The sequence below is a fragment of the Chaetura pelagica genome, unplaced genomic scaffold (genome assembly GCF_000747805.2).
Source record: "Chaetura pelagica isolate M959 unplaced genomic scaffold, ChaPel_1.0 scaffold50, whole genome shotgun sequence".
Lineage (NCBI taxonomy): Eukaryota > Metazoa > Chordata > Aves > Apodiformes > Apodidae > Chaetura > Chaetura pelagica.
This window is the reverse complement of record NW_009952366.1, coordinates 1,620,767-1,643,239: the sequence shown is the minus strand read 5'-3', so window position 1 is coordinate 1,643,239 and position 22,473 is coordinate 1,620,767. Positions and strand designations below refer to the sequence as shown.

At 37.4% G+C, this 22,473-nt stretch overlaps 1 protein-coding gene across 1 annotated transcript in view; it reads right to left on the bottom strand.

Moving 5' to 3' along the window:
- TMTC2 (transmembrane and tetratricopeptide repeat containing 2) overlaps nt 1-22,473 on the bottom strand; it is a 270,784-nt gene that overhangs the window by 125,319 nt on the left and 122,992 nt on the right. The gene's annotated exons all lie outside the window — the stretch shown is intronic.

The following is a 22,473-nucleotide window of genomic DNA, read 5'->3' as shown; positions in this document are numbered from 1 at the left end:
CACCTCAACATTCAGTGGGATACACACCCCTCTTCTCATCTCACCGTTCCCACCAGCTGTCCCACCTGAGAACTCCTGCTTCAGCAGCCATCTGGAACACCTCTTTTGGTTGCAGATTGCCAGGAAGTAAGGGAAGTGCGGGGCAGGGCAGCAGTATGACAAGGCAGAAGGAGCTTTGCAAGGCACCTGCATGACAGTGATCAACACTGCCTAAAGAGTCTGAATAAAAATGAGCCGTAAGTGGACCAAAGACAAGGTGTTTAGAGAAGTGACATTTTTTATAGACTATCTTTGTTCAGACTGGAGAAAGATTTCAGATATTGAAGGCAGAGAGAGTCCATTTATGCAATGAGTTAGCAGGGACTGGGCTGGATGCACTGCAAAAATAACTATTTAAGCAGTCTCTCATCCTGCTAGATACACAGAATCACAGAATAATTTGGGTTGGATGGATCCAACCCCACTGCAATGAGCTGGGACATCTTCAAATAGATACAGACCATCTCCACAACTCAAATAGACTACATAATTCGGGGGGGCTTGAGTGGTTTTGTTTGTAGGTGGGTTTTGGTTTAGGTTTTTTTTTTTCCTCGGTTTTTTGGGTTTGTTGTTTTTTTTTAGTTTGGTTTTTTTTGTTTATTTGTTTGGTTTTTTGTGTTTTGTTAATTTCTTTGGTTGGTCATTTTGGGTTTTTTTACTATTAGACTGGTAAATTTATTTGGCTGAGTAAACCAACTGTTCTTCAAACGATCATGACAGTTTCCAACTGACAATTACCACCAGCTTACACAAATTGATCTCCTTTTGCAAATGAACTACCTTTATTGTTTCATTAACAGCTTAGGGATAATTCTACAAGTTTCCAGCAGAGCCTAAAGACTTTTGGCTTTTTTATCGGTGAGACTGTTGAAAAGGCATGTGATTATGGCTGTGAAAACAGCAGTTAAGCATATTCAGTAGTACTTGTTATTGATCAATAAAAATGTTAACATACGGCAGCATCTCTCTTCTCCATGACCAGACAGGTGTTTTTACAGGCCAAGATCTCTGGGCCCCTCTACTCCACACTCGTGAGACCCCACCTGGACTACCATTTCCAGTTCTGGATCCCCCAACATAAAAAAGACATGGAGCTCTTGGAGGGAGTCCAGAGGACAGCCACAAAGATGATGAGAGGGCTGGAGCACCTGAAGACAGGCTGAGTGAGTTGGGGCTGTTCAGCCTGGAGAAGACTAAGCTCCGAGGGGACCTTACCGTGGCCTTCCAGTACCTGAAGGGGCCTACAGGAAAATTGGGGCAGGACTTTTTACCAGGGTGCGTAGTGATAGACAAGGAGTAGTGGTTTTAAGCTAGAAGAGGGAAGACTTAAGTTAGACATTAGGAAGAAATTATTTAGTGTAAGAGGAGTGAGACACTGAGACAGGTTGCCCAGGGAGGTTGTGGATGCCCCCTTCCTGGAAGTGTTCAAGGCCAGGCTGGACAGGGCTTTGAGCAACCTGGTCTAGTGGGAGATGCCCCTGTCCATGCAGTGGAGTTGGAACTAGATGATCTTTAAGGTCCTTTCCAACCCTAGCCATTCTATGATGACAGTGACAGGTCCATCTTTATAGCTAGATAGAGATGTGTACATTGTGTTTGGTCATTAAACCATGTTCATATAGTGCTTTAAGCTAGAAACAAAATTCTAATAGGAGTATGAGCCTGGAAACTGCAATATATACCTCTGGAAATGTGAAGAATAATTTAGGAATTAGCTGAGTTTTTCTTACCTTCTCATGTCCATCTCTGATGTTACTTTGTACAGCTATTGAGCAACTAGAAAAATGTTGTACAAAAAGCTGCTACCTTCCAAAAAATTATCAAAATTATCACAAAATTATCAAAATTATCTGCTATCAAGGAAATACTTTCATTTATAACTTAAAGCAATGGTATAGGTGTTTGTTTCTACATCATGTAACAAGCACGGTGTACACCCTCATCAAGGTCTTGTGTGAAAATCTAAAAAAGATTTTTAAAAGTAATCCTCAGAAATTGTTTAGAAAGTGATCTCCTGATCCAACACAATTTTTCCACAATGATTGCAAATCATTGGCATGTGTTAATTACACTGACAATGCTGACAGTCTTACAGACACCTTCTTCTCTGCCATGCAAACCTATAAGATTAGACAACTAGTCCAATAGAAGAGAGTAATTGTATGAATTCCTAGATAGATATGTCTAGCATGAATTCTGCCTGGTTTGGCCGTCATGGTCCAGCTGAGGCATTTCCATCAAGATGTCAATCATCTCCTGACCAGCTTCTAGCACTCATGAGCCTGCTGGGAAATGCTGGGTGGCACTTTATCAGGTGTAGCACTTGCATGGAGAGCAGGAGGAGGGAAGCAGCAGGGACATGCTGGGTAAACCTGTGGAATCTGACCTTTTGCTTTGGGCACCTCCTTGGGTTTTGGCCTTGTCCCAGGTGGCCAACAGTCATGCTATTTTATAGAAATCTTTTGTTAAGTAAGTGTGAAGTATTCAGTGCAAGTTCCTAATGGATTGCACATCTGGCATAATGGGCAAGCATGAGCCACATGAGGCCATGAATCTGCAGGCTGGCAAGGAAGCCTGTACAGGTGGGAAATGATCACCTCTTTAAGAGAAAACCTGCATTGCGCCAAACTAAGTGAGCTACAGTGAACAATGAACTGTTGGTGAGTAACTCTAAGACCTGCTAACAGAAATATGGAGATAGTGGCAGGTTTTCATAGTGCTACAGTAGCCAATGCAACAGATAAGGCACAAATGAGGAAACTTAGCACTTCCTAGCATAGATACCTCCTCCATAAACTAGTATATGCAAATCACAACTTTTTTTCTGAAGACCAAGGTGTTTCTAAACATCACACTGCTATCTTCACAGCTATTGTAAAACATACAACTTGGCAGAACTGATTAGAACATACACCAAAGAATGGGAAGATCCACCACTTAATTTAAATGGTATTCCTCTTAAAGCCATGAAGGCTCAATGTAGTCTGATAAAGAGGTAGATGAGAAAAGTTACTAAACATTTGTACTGATGGAGTTCTATTCAGGATGCAAAATTACAAATTGAAAAGCTGTAATTTTACCACTAGACAAAATGCTAATATTCTAAAATTCATCTAGCACCAGGCCTTTTATTAACACAAAATAAACTTAAAAATTTTAAGACTGGATATACCATATAATGTTTTCCTAATTAAGTTTTATTTGGAAAGTTTCTCAGTAAAGGAATCTCACAGATAAAAGAGATTTTCTTCCTAAATGGTCTCCAGAAACTTTACAAAAGGACAAATCATACTTGGAACCTGCAAACAAAAGGAAGAATTTACACCATAATACCATGTACAGACAATCTCGTTTGTTTCTATTTTTCACCCTGAAATCTTCTGAGCTGTGTAACTGTACTACTTCAAAATATGCACCAATAAAGTTAGGACAAACCAGTTTACAGAAACGACGCTTTTTAGCGGAGAGCTGCACATGGAAATAATGGAAACAGTCTACTATCATTACTCCTAATCCACAGAAAAATAATCTAGACAAGGAGAATAATGAACTTGCCTATGGTAATATTGGCTAAACGGTAGAGTCTGCCAGGCCTGAGGATACCTATAAGTTCTACTGATCTTGCGTCTTGCCACACCAGGACTTTAAGACATGCTGGTAAACATAGCACATGGGAACCATTTTTAGCAAAGAATACTAATATGGGGAAAAGAAAAAATAAAGGCAGAAAAGGCAAATGTCAAATTTCTGGGGACAAAAATCTAGACTTGAAGGCACTGCCCTGTGAGACAAACATTTTATTCCTCTCTGATTTGTAACAAATTATTTACTTCCAGCACTTGGCATCAGGTCTTTTTTTCTGATTTGGATGAAGCAAGCTCCAAAACATTTTTCCCCTTCCCCCTCCGCATAAGGGACAATGCTGCTGAACCAGCCCATTCCCTTGGTTCCTGCAGTCCCTTATGCCATGGCTGTGACAGATACCCTGGTACCCCCCTACAGTGCTAGGCTGATGAGATTGTACTTGCCTGGTTCATGCCTGGAATGTGCTACTAGCAGTCATCTGTGCCATTACAGATTAAACGCTAAAACTGTCAGCTTAAGACTTATCTTTTCATACTGACTTTTTTCCTGAGCCACCTCAGCGATGCAGATCTCAACAAGCTTTACTCTTTCTTACTAATTGAGAAGCACCCTGAGGTCTGAAGACTTCATTATAAATATACTGACTGATCAACTTCCATTAGTGATGTTACCTTCAGAATGACAAGATTGATTTTAGTTGGCATCATACATAAAGCAGCTCATAAAACAGAAAGCAGAGAACTTCAGCTTTCTATAAAAATGTAACATAACATTCACTAATTTGTAGGAATTATATTTTCCCTTCTAGGTTTGATGGGTGGAGGAAGTGAGGACCCCTTGGTGCTTCACACACATTTTTATGACAATTTACTTCAAAGGGGAGCGACATGACTGCATAACCTTGTGAGAGGCTGGTATTTGACAGAGATCCATTATAAAATGTTAAAATATGCTAAAAGCTCTTCAGCTTATCCTATGAACTAAAAAAAAATCTACTGTCACTCAGACATCTGGCTTGCTAGTCAGTTGCTGTTTAACATTTATCTAGTTCACATTAAAAAGTAAGATTGATCAAACGCATTTTAAAAACCTTTTCCCTAATAAAAATCTCTGCTAACACTAGAGAGAGACATGCACCTCACTCAGTCTCACTGCCAAAATATCTCTTCAACATAGTTGGTAATGATGCTCAGGCAATTAGCAGGCTTTTCAGCTCCAGCCATTTTTTGCTATTTAATGTTCTTGATGGAATATTAAAATTATATATTTAGGTAAGACTTTGAAATTTTCACCTTTAGATTCTCGTTGATCACATTAAAACAAAAAACAGTTTAAAGAGCTCACATGAGAGCAACTGGTTTTATTTTTACTAAAGAAAGCCTTCTAAGGCAATTTACTGTCTTGGTATGTATAAATTAGTTGTGTCAAGATTTGGTGTGTCTGGTATTGTTCTTCTAAAGCAATGGGCTATTTCACAGAGACTAGTTGAAGAAAAGTCACGTTCAGGTGTTGGCCCAATCTGTTGTTATGACAGTCTGGACGGACCTATTTTGCAAATGAGCGTAAACAGCCAACTTGAGTTTTCTCCTCTCTCTTATTCAGATTCACCTTTTTATAAGATACATTTCTTCTGACAAAGAATGAAGGTAAACACAACATCTTAAGATATAGCACAATTCACTATGGATTTGTAACCCAATCCACTTCCACAGTGTATCTACCTTTTTCCTCCTGATTATAAACTTTTCAAATTTGGCTCTGTTCATACCGTAACAGGCTTCCATCTTTAACTTGAGGGAACATTCCCGCAATCTGGTGTAAGAAAGAAGGGCTCATTCTTTGCTAGGGGATATGAAAAAGTGTCTAATTAAGCACTGTATTTTTTACTATTCAATCATTTATAATTTAACAGACAACTCTCAGTCACCCTTATGCTGAACTGACACATTTTCTTTTCTGACTTCCCTTATAAAAAAAATTAAAATAAAAAAATCAAAGCATCTAGATCTTGACTTTCTACTGCTCTTGTCTGGTTTCTCACTTTTTTTAACCCAGAATTTGCTACTCTGGAGAAAATTCTGAAAAAGTTTTTACTTTTCAAATGTATACTGTTTTGTATACAGCAAGGAATAACTTCATTTTTGCATTATGGCAGAATGACAGACCACAGAATCTATCTGAAGGATGGTTTCTCTCCTACCATAGCATACGTTCAGGTTGAATTTACTGATTCTTATAATTTTTAGGAAGATATGGTGTAGCACTCTTCAGAATTAGCATCTTGAGGTTATTCCACTCTTAACATCTGATTTGTATTTTATAACATGGCCACTCCAAACTTCTTTACACATCTGGACACTTTCCCAAACAAATCAACTGCATTAACCAGCATTTTTTTCAAACAAATTTTGATATCCACATTTCTAATCTGGTTTTGGTAGTTGCTCCTAAATGGTTACATATATCATCATAAATTAAAGGACTCTAAAAACTCTCTAATTCAATCCCAATGGCTCTCTTCCAAAATAACAGTTAATGGTATAAGTTAGCAATACTTTGTAATGGGAAGGGCAAAGCTGTATCCCAACTTTAGGTATGGTAATTATTTCTTTTACCTGAGCGAACATCTGTAATCATTAGTTTTAAATAATCATTTCTTACAAGCAAATTCACTCTAATCTCTTAAATCCACTTTGAAATTTCACATCATTAAGTTTAGGTGTCCCCTTCTGGTTCCAAATGTATACTTGAGTACAACAGAGCACCTATTAATGAAACACTTGGCAACATAAAAATAGCAGCAGATGGGCAAAATGCAAAGAGGCACAGGGGTCGAGTTTAGCAGGCCAAAACCAAAAAAGGATGCTTTTCAGATCCTCTGCTGTAATAAAAGGACAACATATATAAAATAGATATTTCTTCACCATCTGGAAATGTTTCAAATGACTTCAAAAATCACCTCTGTTAGCTTCAGAGCTGTAATTTGTGTTATCTCCTTTCACTTGTGGTATATTTGAGTCCTTTAATTTCAAAATCCTTAAAAATTTCCTTCGTACATTTTAAGGGACTCTTATAAAATATTTACAAAGTGTTAGAACAGTACAGACCCACATAAAAGCCTCTAGACTCCCAGTTATTTGTGACTAAGTAATTTATCCCTCTGGTTTGTCTGTTCACGGTAACAGTCTTTACTGTGTAAGAAATATACTAGAAGTTCAGGATTTTATATTCAGTAACATTTTTTAAAGTATTGGAACAAATTTGTGCATTTTTTAATTTAATCTTTTACAGTTAAAAATTCAGAATTTCTATGTAAGATGAACCACCATCCCTACAGAAGCTTACTATTAGCATGTTGCATTATCTACCTACTAAATTAATGCCTATCTACATATAAATGTACACACATTCCTCTCTGTATCCTGTGACTTCTTTAGTGGGAAACTGAAACAGTGAAGTCTGAGCTGTACTTAAACCGTGAATTCAAGATTTGATTACACTATGAATTAATATTCTTCTTATTAAATTTCATTATCTTCATCTTTTTTACTTTACAGTATTTCTAAAAAAAATCAAACTATAATATGTGTTCTCTCTTGTTTCTCAGCTGCTCAAACTGGGTTGTTATTCTTAGAAAATTATTTTAAGGACAAAGCCTGCATCCTCAATTTCTGTGGGGATTGTTTCTTTTCAGTGTTTGGCTTTTTCAGCCCCTTCTTATGGTCTCTAATAAAGTTCTTCCCTTTCTCTGTTCCTGTTAGTCTCTTTCACTTCACTCTCCTTGGCAACTCTTAAATCATTCTGGTTTTCGTCACCCTTGGATTTCTTCCAAAAGATTTATCTGTCCAGGTATTCTTTTATTTCCCTTTATAAAAGTATTGTTGTTTGTAATTAAAACCGTTTATAAATTTAATGAGAAAATGCTACTTGGGCACAAGATCATACCTCATGACCCTGGCACTTCTAATCACTTACCAATAACTTTCTCTTATATTTAAGCAGCCTCACAACAATCTTGTGGTCTTTTCCGCAACATATCAAATCTACACTGAGAGGAAGTTCAAGAAGGCTAAAACAGATTAACTGTGCTTAAGCAATAGGAAATTTTACTTTCCATCAAGCATTTCAATATGATCTTCACCTAAATAATTTTTTGTGCATGCTTTGAAAAATATCATAGCTTTATAGAGACAGGGATAAACCTTCAAAAACAAATCTAAACTATCAGAATACAATATCATGCAATACAATACAGTACAATAATCCCACCCTTGGATATCAGAGAAACCTAGTAGAACAGTAATCGTTTAAAGTCCATTGCTGATGTTAATTTCCAGTGGAAGTCCTTTGTATCCAGTGGGGTCCCAAACAGTCTGCTTAACCTGGAATTTGATTAACTATACTTGAGTGGCAACCATAGCTGTATTAACATTTCCTGCCTGAAGAAGCTGTGGGTAAACATTCAGGATTTATTTACCTGTATTGCTTATTGCTGAATTTTTTTATCATGCAAAAGACAAACGGGTTTCCAACAAATGAAAGATTTTCTCCCTGCATGATAAGGAAAAGCTACCAAAACCACAGTAATCCTTCCCTTTTCTACTAGTTCTATAATAACTTTAAAAATATCAAGAAAACATAGTTGCAGTTGGACTTCAAAAAACATGCATTATCTTGTCAGAAGACAAAAAGCCGTTTTCAAAGCCTACCAATGCTTTGACAGTTTAGCTGGTCAAAGATGTTTATGTTCACTGCCTAAATGCTGAGAAAACCTGGCCAAATACAACCAAAGCAAAATTTGTGAATAAAATCTCAACCAAGAATTTGCAGGATCTTGCAAACACATTTGTTCATTCAAGCAAATTTAGCATTAATCACATCAGAACTAGTTTTCAAACTATTTTTGCAAGCAGGAAGAAAGTCACTGTTTCTCACATTCAAGTACAGTTGCACCAATGATGGCTTAAACTTATCATAAGGCAAGCTCTGTTAAATTATCATATACCTTGAGGGGAAAAAAAGAAAAGAAAAACAAAAACAACAACACAAAAACCCCAGGAATGACAAGTTTTGAACAGAAAGCCCTCCTTCAGTGTTCAGTAAGAACTTCACAAGACACCACACCCTGAAAAAGACTAGTCTCCTGTTAAAAACAGGTGGGCTTCACTATTATGGACAGCACACAGAATAAGGATATAGCATTCAAGTGCAGTACTACTGAAGTTGTGATAATGTTGACTGGACATTTACATTTAATTAAGGTTTCAGAAGGACTGTATGATTATGCAAGCAGCCTATGTAATTCACAACTGGCTGTACCAAACACTTAATGCCAGAACACACCAGACTACAAAAAAAAAAAAACAAAACCAAAAAAAACATGATGAACTTGAATTTCCAGTCACCAACACAACCAACAGGAAAAAGCAAAACAATTTATTTATTTGCTTTAATGCACAGAAAATTGAGCTTCCTGGAAGGATTCAACAAAAACTTAAGCTATGTTATGATACAAGATGCAGACATACATTATTTTAAAAAGCGCTTCTAGAATATTTAGTGAGAAAATTTCTGAGCTGTTTTGCTGCACCTCTTCATGTTAACAGGCTTGGAAGAATTCTGTTGATGCTAAGCAGCATGGCTTTGGGACATAAAAAAAATTAAGTATGCAGTGAGTTTTTGGACTTATTTGTCATTTTGTGGGTTGTTGGCCAGTTTGGTTGGTTGGTTTCTTAATGCCTTTTAAAAAAAAACCAACCAGATCTGAATATTTGAAATTGTTTGTGCGTCACAGTAATGCAACATTTAATCAAAATACTGTAACTAAGCCCTGAGAATGAAATACTAAAGCAGACCATCTGACAGATTTAGAAAGCTCCCCCTGAGGGTTTGAAGCTGTTTGCTGCAGTACAAGTAAAACAAACAACTGTATTAAAACATGAATTTATTACCCCAGTGAGGCAGTATGTCAGCTTCTAACCACCAAGTGCTGCAGAATGCAAAGTCACGTATTAAATAAGATTTTATACAATTGCACTTTTCATTAGTTTGCCAAAACTTATAAGAAAACACAAACTGCCTACAATAAGGATAGAAGACAGGTGATGTAGCCTCTGGCTGACAAGAACAGCTCTGCCAATTAATATAGAAATGGTTAGCATGTAGAGATTCCCAAATTTTGGCTTCCATATCACACGTTCAGCTTTTCCATCAATTCTTCGTCTTACGTCACCATTACTAATTTCTCTTTCTTCTTCACACTTCAGGTGGCTAGTCCAAAGAGTTGGACTTCAGCAGATACTGAATTTTTTTTCATTTTGATATATTCAAAATGGGGAAAAGACCCCAAAATTTTAATTAGGATTGGTATAGACCTGAAGCTGGAAACACTGAACATTAGAGACTACGTCAGAGCATTGTTTTTGTTTATAAACCTACTAAATGACTGCTGCTTCAGATTAAGACTATCATTTTAGATTTAATTTCTTTCTAGTAGGAGACCAGGCTATAAATTAAATCTATGATGTGTAGCTATTACATGAATGTATCGCTTCCTTGCTGGATGTAGATCTGCAGTCACAAACAAGAACAAGGCAGCTACTAATGAAGAAGCTACGCTGATGCCTTTATCTTCATTATTTCACCTGGTGATGGCAGGGGTTATTATCAGATTACCAGAGCACAGAGGAGCCATCTGGGTACTGCAGAGCCTTGGAGACCAACCTGAGAGCACAAGGACACGTCAACCTTCTTGCTTCTGTGCACAGATTGCTGACAACACACCACATCATGAGCAGGGCAGTGCCAAGGTGGAAACCATTATTTGCAAGGGTTTAGAACTAATGTAGTACCATATAGATCATGGTCTATGATGTGGTGAAAACAACTTTTTAGACTGAAAACTGATGGATTTAAAAGAAGAGTGTTTTTTAAAGCTGCATTTAGAAACTACAGTTTCAAAAGACATCATCAGAGAGCTACCAAAACAATAATTAAGATACGAACACAGATGAATTGCACCTTTTTTTAAAAATTAATGTTATGTATCATATATGAATTGTAACCAAAGGTTAAAAGCAGGACTGTTTAGAAATAAGTAATCTGCCACACCTGCATCCAGCTCAGTTTTTACAGTACCCTAAAACCAAGTAAGAAGCAGAATTTTCATCATGTAAGGAAGTTTTGTTCCTCCTTTCAAACTTCAGGATTATCCTGAAAATATTTACTCTATAGATTTGTAATTCTGAAATCCAATGAAAACTTTCCAAAGTTAATGTTTACTCCTCAATTATTTACACTTCTTTTGAACTTTTGAAGGCCTAAGATGATGACAGTGTTAGGTTATTTTGATTACATTGTGTCCTGATATAAAGGAAGGCTCATGAATAAGTCAAAAGCAGCGTATATGTATCTGCCTGTCTAGCTCGAAACTTGGTGCACTAATACCACTCTAGTACCAGGCAGCCAAGGAACCCTTCTATTTACCTTGCCTTTAGACACATTTCTGCAGTCTGTACCAAGGTCCCTTAAGTTGGGATCCCTTGAGCTTGGATACTTTCACATTATACCATACACTATCTGCATAAGTACAGTTGAGCTCTAACTTGAGGTACGAGTTTCCTACCACCAAGATCTTTTACAGGAATTGATTGAAATAATCACTTGATTTTCTCTTCCAAGGAAAGATGTCACTACCAGAACAAAGATGCATCAACAGAAGGGGCAGGGGGGACTTTGTCAGGTGTTTTTTTTTTGTTGGTTGAGGGTTTTTTTGGCTTTGTTTGTTTGGGGGGGTGGGGTGTGTATTTGGTTTTTGTTTGGGATTTGCTTTTGTTGTTTGTTTTGGGGTGGGGTTTAATTTAGCTTGTTTGAGAGGTTTTTTTGGTGTTTGGGTTTGATTTTTTTTTCCATGTGAGAGATACACATGTATGTAAACCAGTAAGAGGTCCCAGAACATGTAAAAAAAGCATTACATTATGCAGGTAAGTTTCTTCTGAGTAAGATGTAAGAGGGAGGTCTGCAATGCTAGCTGAAAGGGATTTAGAATGGGGATGAGATATAGGTTTTGTTGTTGTTGTTCTGGAATAAATTACACTTAGGATTTTATTTGTAAATAAAAAGGATTGCATAATCATGGAACCAGGTATTTTTAAATTCATATTCTCAACCAGAATTACCCACTAAAAGCGAAGTTCTTGGTTAGCAGCTCAGGTCAGGAAAAGAATATGCAATGGTTTAAACACACAAACTAAACGAAAAACAAAACAAAACAAAACAAAAAAGGCATCAAAAAAACCCCCAACACTCTAGAAAATTGCTAATGTTGACTTTCTGCAGAGTTCAAATTACAAGAAGCCAAAAATGTTATATATAAAGTAGTCAAAGTAAAAACTGAAGTTAAAAAAAAATTGGCATTGCTCCTATTTTAAAACTCAGGAGAGCTATTTTGTGGCAGTGTTTTGCCACTTCTAATCATGTATTTTAAAGGAGAAAAGTCTCCAAGTAAGAGATAGAACTACAATAAGTGTATATTTAAAAAATAAACTCTAATCTCACAATCCCTACTAAATAAACACTGCTGTTGATGCAAGGTTCATTGCGCTCTACAGCAGTACAAGCTGCCCAGGATAGTTTTAAAACTTGCAGACTAAAACATGCAAAAAATTTATCCATAACCCCCAAAGTCCTGTTTTCTGGGAGAGAAAGAATTTACAGAGACTCAATACAATTCTACCCTCTCTTTTCCCGTCTCTCTCATTGCCTTTATTAACTCAATATGCTCCTACACTCACTTGGTTGCTATGGGAATTTATTTCCATATTTTATTGTCAAGAAGAAAAACAAGATTTTGGTGATTAAATGTCACAGAAGCTCTGACTTCTGCACAACCCAATCAAATCTACAGCCTTAGAACTAATTTTTGTATGTGTCTGAAAGTCCTACCATTCTTGTCATAAAAAGGTACAAACGTTCTACCTGGCATTTAACAGCACAAACAAAACAAATTCTCCCTCCCTTTCCTCAGATGCTTTTGGATAATTTTAACCTAATGTCCTCATCTGCATTTTCAATTAGTTTCTTAGAAACTTAGGAAAAAAAAGTGTTTCTCCCCTCCTCCCAGTATGGACTATCCGTGGCATCAAGGGATTCTTCTCTTTTCTAAGAGACATTCAAGGTTAGTGAGGCTAGAAATTTACCTTCTAGCAACTGACCCATAAAGTCAGCTACAGCATTGCAAGTCTGGGTTCCTTCCCTCCCCATACCTAATCTACATTGCAGCTGGAAAAAGAAATACAGGCGTATGTACAAAATACTGTTTGGTTCCTCCAGTAAATATGCCAGAAAATGTTTGCTGCCTTCTATCACAACTGACTGTTTCCACCGTAAATCTCATACAGTTGTGTTTTCCCTCATTTTAATATTGTAACTGTCTACGTGAGTTAATGTTTAGAATCACTCAGCTTGGAGAAAGTGTGCACATAATCATCAAATCATTATGACAAATAAAAATGAGCATGAGCCAGGAAACTCAGAATTAAACCTAATACCAAGAGAAAAATCTCCCTTGTGGCTCACAGTTTGAGGCTGTTCTGCTTCTTTAAAACATGTACTCTCAGGTCTGGAGTCAGAGCTCATGCTCATGTACCAGGAATGGCTCTCCCTTGGGTAGGACTGTAGAAAGACAAGTGTCTTTGAGAACACAGTTCTATTGAACAGACTCAGGCAATGCTTTCAGAGCACTATAGTTCTGAACATTAGGTGACTATAGCTAAGATGCACAAAAAATCAGAAGTCTGATCTTAACTCTTGGCAGTGTTACCTTTCCTAAAGGTGCTGTAATGCCTTTCTGGGAGTCAGAACTCAGAGCATCCAGAAGCTACACCTGCTCCTTAATCTGCTTGATTCTGATTGAGGACATACAGGTTTTTTCTCTTCTGACACTATTAGTGGGTGCTCTGACTGATGGAAGCAGACAGTCTAGCTGCTGCTGTTTAGCTGTTATCAACCTAGTGCAATGGGTTCATCCAGTAAAGCTCACCAAGAGCTGCAGGCATTCAGCACTTCATCAAATTAGGACATTTAGGTGCCTAATCATGACATTAGGAGGCTAGTGTAAAATAGTGATGATTGAACATTAGTATGCAAGGTGTGGGTATAAACTTTGTCTGATATTAACAAACACAAGGGATACACCTGATTGAATACAATCATGAATGCATGCATTTTGACCAAGACACCAAAATAAGCTTAAGCAGAAAGGCGTAATTCCTGAAGCAAATCTACAGGAAAGGAATTATGCTTAACTCATTAAGATGGTGCTTAACTTTAGCTGTATGTTGGTTTTGCTCTTTTGCTCCAAAATGTTGTGGCCAGTACTCAGACAACTGACTCATGGGAGAAGCAGAGCTAGAGGGAAAAAGGCTTGTGGCTTTCCAGCTCATGAACAAATGGAAAACTGAAGATGGGCCAGAGCTCATATTTCATGTGCCTCAATGTTCACAGGTACCCCAGTCCCCTTATCTCAACATAAAATACTTCAGTGACTATGCCTATCAAAAAAGCATGAAATTTAATCATTCTTTAACACTGATATTTTGAACAGGAAAATTGCCAGATGTTAGAATAACATAGTTTTACAAAGGTTCTTCAATTAGAGAGCTAAAGTCATCACTCAGATGAAGAAAAAACTAACACCTGCAAATATTCCAAATGTCCTGGGACCCAGTTGTTACACACTATGTAAGTTTGATGCTTTCACTTGATTCATTAAATGTTTTGAAAGCATGAAAAGCTTGGATAGTAACATTGTCAGATGGACACTCTTTGCACAGGTTTTGTAAACTGGAAAGTAGCAAGCCCACCAACTAACCAGCACAATGAAAAAGCCACACTGTTCTTGGTAGTGGTAATTGGCACGTAACCTCAATGAAAAATACATGGTAACACCAGCTGTAGAAAGCCCCTGGAAGCTTTTTCACCTTGTGGCTCAAAAAAGATCTCTTTTAAGCCAGGGGGAAGAATGGAGGAACACAGCATACTTTGCATGCTACCACGCAGTATGTGTCTTATGCAGGACTGAAAAAACTGGCAACCTTTCTTTGGCAAACTAACCTCAACCTCGCTGTTAAACTGAAGGTTCTTCACGTCTTCACAGTGTTTGAAAAAATGAAAAGGCTTCTCTTTTTTTAATTTACTTACTCATTTATTAAAGAAGCCTTTGTTTTTTTCATCTTTCCAGAGGTATTCTCAAATAGAGTTTCCAAAGTATTATTGTAGACTTCAAGTGCATAGACAAAAGTAATGAACATTTTACTAGCAATTCTAATAAAGGCATTACAGATTTAGTATTAAAATATAATCCACTTTAAGCCAGTGACTTCCACAACATATCATTCCTCATTTAAAAAAAAAAATAAATACAACATTGGCTAAATTTGCTTTAGGATGCTGTGTTCATATGCTTCAGTGGTTTGAAACACCCTATTACAATAATTTCAGGGAATAACAGCTATTTATGCTGTTAAACTGTAGAAGTCCAATTCAGTACCATTCCACTGACATCACAGGGACCTGCAAGAGACCAGTACCTCTAAGAGGAAAGATAGTGGAGGCCTATCTTGCTTTTCCTATTTCAGGATCAAAAGGAAAAGCAGCAAGGAGCTGTGGGAACTACAGGAAATAGCAGTATTAGCTACTTGAAATTGTCAAAAAAGAAGTAAATTGCAAAAAGCTTCTTTTGTCTAGGAAGCATCTGCTGAGGGGAGGTGGAGCGATGGTCAAGACCATACAGGCCTCATGCTGCTGCTCTCCAGCAGAGTGAAGAGAAAAGCACCAGGTTGGCTCATCCGCAAATATGAGCAATGTATGTGCAGGCACATTCATCTCAGCACTTCTACAAGTTTGTACAAGCTTAAAGCTGAGAGAAAAATTAACCCCCAGCTTACCACCACAGAATCAGAGATCACAGGCAGGGAAAAACCTGGGTCCCAGCTGGCAATGGAGCTCCCAATTTTTTCCTCAGATCTTGAAATGCAAAAGGTTACACTCACACAACTGCAACATTAAGCAACTTAGCACACTTGAATATGCAGCTTGTTCATAAAAATGAACATGAAAGAGGTCAGGTCATGTTCTGAAGTTGTAAGTTATTTATTATTTTTATCTGGGATAAAAGCAGTTTCAAGAAAAGTATGTACACTAAGTATCTGACTCCAAGGATGAAGTCTGTTCTGCAAGTGAACTGCTGCTGCCCTAACAGTCTAAGCACTGCATTTCAAGACACAGGACTAAGGCTGGGCCATATCCACACAAGTAGTTGAGAGAAATAACTTTAAAAATAATAGCTTACTGATCAGATATGCCAAAATAACCAGGCCTGTGGGTAAGTTGTAGATTTAAAAAAAAACAAAACCCTAAAAAATAAACCAGCAATTTAGATTTTAAATAGTGACAAAAACACTGCTGCAAAACAGCAGAACTTGTAGCTGGAGAATGGTGAAAAAGCAGCTAGACCAACTAATGTATTGCTAAGACTTTGAGGAGACCGTATAACCACATTCCAGTACTTAAAGACTGGCCACCAAGAAGATGGAGACTCCCTATTTACAAAGAGTCACATGGAAAAGAGAAGAGGTAATGGGCACAAGTTGCTCCTGGACACATTCCAATTGGACACAACAGGTAAATTTTTCACCATTAAGGACAATCAAACTTTGGAATAGTCTCCCACAGAAAGCGGTAGATTCCTCCACATTTGAAGTCTCATTTTAAGGCTCATTTCAAGTCACATTTGAAGTCTCAGCTTGACAGGGTGCTGAGCCATCTCATATAAACTATAGTATTACCTAAAAAGGTTGGACCAGATGATCCTTGAGGTCCCTTCCAAGCTGGCATTCTATGATTTTCTTTTGAAATTGATTTCCAAAGCACGATAGTTCTGAAAAGTAGCAACTTCCAAGAGTACAGAATGCAGAAAGCGGCTTATTTCAAGTTTAGAGTGTTCTAAAGAATCAGTAGCTTTATCTAATACGCAGAAAGTCCTGTTTTGAGCAGGAATCACACTTGTCACCCACAACGAAAGCTGTTCCAAGACTATAAAAGAATGTAGTGTTTTATAAAACTTGGTTTGGTGGTTGACCATGGAGGCCCCAGGTTTACATCACTACCTTGAATAAAATATAGGCCTCCAATAAAATTGCTTTTTACAAAACCAGCACTGTTATAATAGCACAAAAGGTTAGATAATGTATCCTGCAAGCCAATTTGTGGTTTGTGTTAAGCTATAGATACCAATAACTAATTCCACATGTGAGACAGACCTCCCAGAGGGAAGATTTTAATCAAATCAGTGATGGGAAAAAGACAGGTTTCCTTATTTTAGTGTAACGAACTCCCTGTATTAGCAATATGTTGATCTGGTAAAATGTTACTGTACTTTAGCAGTGGCACATTAGTAGAACATACATCTGGTTTAGTTATTTCTGTAAGGCAGTTTGTACACATAAATCACAGAGCAATAAATATTTTATCATTGCCATTATATTTAAAATGAGCTTTAAATGCATTTGCCCCATCTTTTTAACTGCTAATGTTGTCCAGCTCTATCCTCACTTTAAAAATAAATTTAAAAAGGAAAAAAGGGCAGCACAGTAGGTTTTATATTAGCTTGGTACTACTAATAGGACAGAAGACTGTGTACTGCAATGTTGATTAATGATTCTGCTCTCAAGCTGGGGATTGCAAGTACAAAAGAATTCAGCCTCTGAATTTGCATATTTTGTGTAATTATGAACTTGATCACAGCTCTCTCCTGTATTCAGCTTTCCTCTTCCAACCTCTATACTTTTGGTGGTTTAATGTGTGCAAGCCTAGCTGCTGACAGGTACAATCATCTGATACCTATGATACAGGACAATCAATCTGCATACCTGCTATGCAAGTTCCACTGGAAATGATTCAAGGTCTAAAATGCTGAGGAGGGAGGGGCAGGGGGGGGAAATCAAACAAAAGCCTTCCATCCATAAGGAATGCTTTGTGGAGCACCACCATTTTGTCTTTTTGTTAATTGCTCTCATTTCAAACAATGCATTTATGACTGCAGTAAATGTACTTCTGTCAAAATCCACTGACTTAAAGACAGAGAGTACATTCTTGTCAGCATGCACTTCGAAAGCCAGTCAGACAGAATAAAAGAGAACCAAAAAAAATGAAACAGGGTCCAGATTGACAACTTTGCCAGCCAGAGTGAGACCATCACAGGCAGACAGGAATACAAGACTTGGCAAAAGGAAAAAGAGCAGCAGCCAAGTTCTACTGAATAACCAGTATGTAGATGACAGGGAAAAGAGCTGGATAGTTTAATAAGCAGCTACGATATACGTTCTTAAAGTGCATTAAGAATAGCAACTAAATAAGGGGTAATATTCATCTGCTCTGCTGGTGGTCCTGCTCTGCAGCTGCCTTTTCGAGAAGCCCTGCCAGTCTACTCACATCACACTGGGATACTGTCATGAACTTGGATGTGACAAATCAGGACTCGCATGATAAAAGATGTGAGCCCAGTAAACAGCTACTAGTCTTGTGTAGCAGCCACCTTTTCATATTTTTTGGACCTTTAGCCCAAAGATACAAACAAATCAGAGAAAACCAGGCTTGTAATCTCACTGACAACTCCTACCATCTACTGGGGCATTATTAAAGCTGCTTTAACCAGCTCATCCTTTATTGACCATCCTGGAGAAGGTCAGTGATTTTACTTTTCTTTAAACATAATTAATTGTGTCTCCGTTTCCCCAGTGGTATATTCTGAAAAGGCTTATAGAAGCTGCAACCATAGTCTGGCAGCAAGCCAGCCTAAATCCTTAACCACCCACTCTGCTAAATTTCTCACTCACCGTGCCTTATTTCTGCCCCTTCACCTCAGTTTTACTCTATGTATTTGCCAATACTTCTGTTTGTAGGGTAATGATGAAGACTGGATATAACTGAATTGATTCAAGTTTAAAATAACTCCTAGAGATAGATCTGTGATGGAGGGGGGGGAGGGGGCGAGGTGTGGGGCAGGAAGGAAACACATAAGTGGTGGCTTTCAAGTGTTATTTTTTACCTTCATTTTCATCTCGGTTCCAGTTTGCAGCACAGCCTTCCAACAGTTGTGTCAGCTCAGCTAACCAGGGTAGGGCTTAAAGTTAGGTAAAGTGAAAGGGGTAGCTCTTTTCCACCATTCTACTACAAAGCTACAAGTGGCCTGCTGTTTATTCTGCATTCAGTTTCACATCATTACTGTTTGCTTACTTAGTTCAGATTTAAGCTAACCACCTCTTAAAATTCCAGAACAGGTAAATGGAAACAGTTGTTTCTAATTGCCCAGATATTCTAAGAGGGTCCTCTGATGAGGTGGGGCTTTGTTTTGTGGATTTTTTTTTTGTTTGAGATTAAACTGTACTCCAAGTTTTGAAAAACTCAAGCCAGTTGGATAACACCAGATGACTCATCTGTAGATAGCTACTTTGGTCTCATGCAATTTGCAATGCAGGAATGTCTTTTCAAACAAGAATAAGTGTAGGCATCAACCATAAAAGTGAAAAAAAATAAATAATCCCCCTAATCCAAAAAGTTGATTTTGTTTGGTTAAGGAGACTTTACAGTTTGTTTTAGGAGAAAGAATTTGTCAGTTCTTACTGGGGACATATTTTATTTAAAGCCAAAGTAGCAGCAAGAAAAAGGCAACACACAAAGGATCCCAAAGAAAAGCAGAATTGAAAGTTTCCTTAATTTCTGTTTGCTTTAGTTCTGCATAATCAAAAAATTAATCCCTTGGCTACATACTTTGTATTTTTATTTTGCTTATTTTAAATACAAAGTTTAACACCCTCCTCCCCCCCAAAAAACTCAAAACAACAAATCATGTCTTTACATTGTTTGTATACACACAAAAAACCAAACTAAAACCAGTGTTTTTAGTAAGAAAACTTAGGTCTGTTCCTACTAATTATTTCAAAAGAGTCAAATTAACACTTTAAAAATGCCAATCTTACACCACAAGCATCTTTACTAGATTCAAAAATATATGTAAAAAATTATTTCAAATCAACAAGACAGCATCTAGCTTGCCTTCATAGTCAGGGCTTGTCAGACATGTTACTATCAAAATCCAATTTTCTCTACTCCAGGTGCCATTCTCAAATTATCCAATGATATAAAATAAAAGCATCCTGCAAAAACAATTTCCAGTTTTGATGGAGAAGGCCAGTGAGTGTCTCACTAACCTGAGCATTCACTTAACTGTATTAGAGGTGAAAGGGTAAAGTTCAAAGACCAAAGGAAATATAAACACAGTGAGAAAGAGCTTCAGGAAATACTGACTCAATATAAGGCACTGCACCAGAATAATTATCTTCAGTATCCTTTTTAGGTAAATCGTAATTGCCTTTAAATGTTTTTTATCATGCAGTGTGAAGCCCTGCATTAGACTGAAGGATTTGTTTTAATTTCCTTTGAGGGCATTACCTTTGTTTCTCTTTGAGGCACCTGCGCTTACATTTCACTCTTTTACTTCCCATGGAATGCTTGGGAATAGGAAACTGCAATGCTGAAGGTAGAGGCCATGCAAAATTAGAATACAAAAGAGTACAGAGATAAATACTCAAACACTTTTCATAGCAGGTTAGGCCAATGAAGATACATGTCTGTCATCCCAAGCCCTGTAGGATGATATGTTCCTAAAAAAACCCCAATAATTAGGTAACTCTTCAATTATTGCCATAAAACTAAAGTAAAAAATTGCCTTACTGGAGATATTTTATAATTGAAGCTCCCACCTGAGCTCCTCATCACTGTAAATGACTGAACAGAGGCTTCCCTACTAGTACTGAGGTAAAACTCAGTCAGCAGGGCTCAGCCTGAACAGATGTACAAGGCAAATGTAGCCTAGTAATTTAGCAAATTAGGAAATGCATTTCTGGCAGATGAAGCAAAATATTCATATTTTTGTTCACTGTGGTCCCCTGCCATAAAATTCCCTCCAGCTAAAATCCAATCTCCATAAAGGTTTGTAATCTACAAAGCACAGAATAATCAATTCTGTCATCATGGATGGAAAAAAAAACAAAACACATGAGGCATTAACATTAATTTGCTGTCCAAGACAAGTCTGATGCAAGGTGAAAATAACCACACAAGCCAGGTGTCCAAACGTAGAGCTCCACATGTGGAAAGAGAGACCTTGTATTCAAGGAGTTAGGATGTGGAAGCTTAGATTTCACCTGTGTCACTTAGGTCTCTTCTGGACCATTTTTACCCTGACCCTGAATCAGAAAAGGGGGAATAAAGGCAAAAAAAGCTTTTCCTTGTTAAAAGTTCATCAGAAATGTCTTCAAAGGTTTTGTTTTTGAACAATGAGTATTGTGCACTAAAAAACTTCCCAACTCCATGACTCTATCTTGGTCACTGCAGGCTGCAGAAGGTGTTCAGAATTTCTTATGTGCCCTATGAGTGTTTTACCAATGTTTAATTCTATAGGATAATCTAACACTTGAGTTATGAAACAAACTGTACCAAAAAAATGTGCTGCTACAGATGCACTTAAGAAAACCAAACAAAACGAAAGGAAAACCAAAAACCTTCACTAGTTTATTGTTTGTTTCCACTCAGTATTAGGTGCACAATGTAACATACATTATTTTGGCTACTGACATTCAGCAGAGTTCTTACATACTCCAACGTACATGAGTAAAAAAAGAAATTGTTTCCTTTTCAGTTATGTTTGAAAAGAGCATAACTAGATCAATGTTACAGCAATTTAAAAAGGAACTGCCAGAGACTGCCTGTTTTTTTGACTCTACAATATCCCTTGTATACTACATATACATAATCTATACAGTAGAAATCATCACTTTATCAAAATCTACAATTTATTTTCAATTCAAGTGAGATAAAATTTTAAAATTGCAGTGTTTCAAATAGCTTGCAAAGCCTTATTTTGTTTTACTTATTTTCTTGGTTATCTCTCACTGAAATACGGGACAACACATGTCCCTATATGAAACATTTTCTTTTTGTTAAGTCAGTGGTTTTCCAAAATAAAGACATTTCACTGAAAATAAAATTACATATATTCAGCTTACTCATGAGCACAGCAACTGATGTAAATGAGTCTTGATTCTGACTGGGGCTCCTGGGTACCACCAGAATACATGCAGTTTTGGCAGAGTGAAGTTAGAGGGGTTTGGTGGGCTTGTGTCTTATTTTACTTATTTGTTCTTGGGCAAGAAGTTAAAAAATGAAAAATATTTATTTTGTTAAGGCAATAATACATTTGAGTCCCAGCTTCTTCAAGGGAAAAAACACACGCCAAAGGCATGCACCCAGGTCCTATGCATTTCTGTTAAACTAGAACAATAAGAGCTCTATCTTGCCTCAGGGAGCCTGTAGATGGTATCAGCTGTCGCAGGCCAGACCAAACTTAAGCTGAGTTTGCACTATACAAGAGGATAAGAGCATGAATGAATTCTTTGCGAAAGGCAGCCAGAATTCCAGTGCTCGACAGTAAACAGAATGAAGAGGGAGCTGCTGGAACCAAGAGAAGTAATTGAAAAAAATATATCCCCAGCGCCAAGTTTAATAGCAATGGATAATAACACATTGTTTAAACAAAATGTAAAAACCCCATACTAAACTCCTTCAAATGTTCTTTCAGCATTAGACATCTGTGCTTATTTTGGGGAGCTGACTAAATTACTAAGAATTATTGTGTACTTGAAAACTCATTTAGCACCTGTTAAAAAGTGATTGGTGCCTTATGAACAGCTTCTGGGAAAGAAAAGGAGACTCACCTTGTATAAAGCAGGA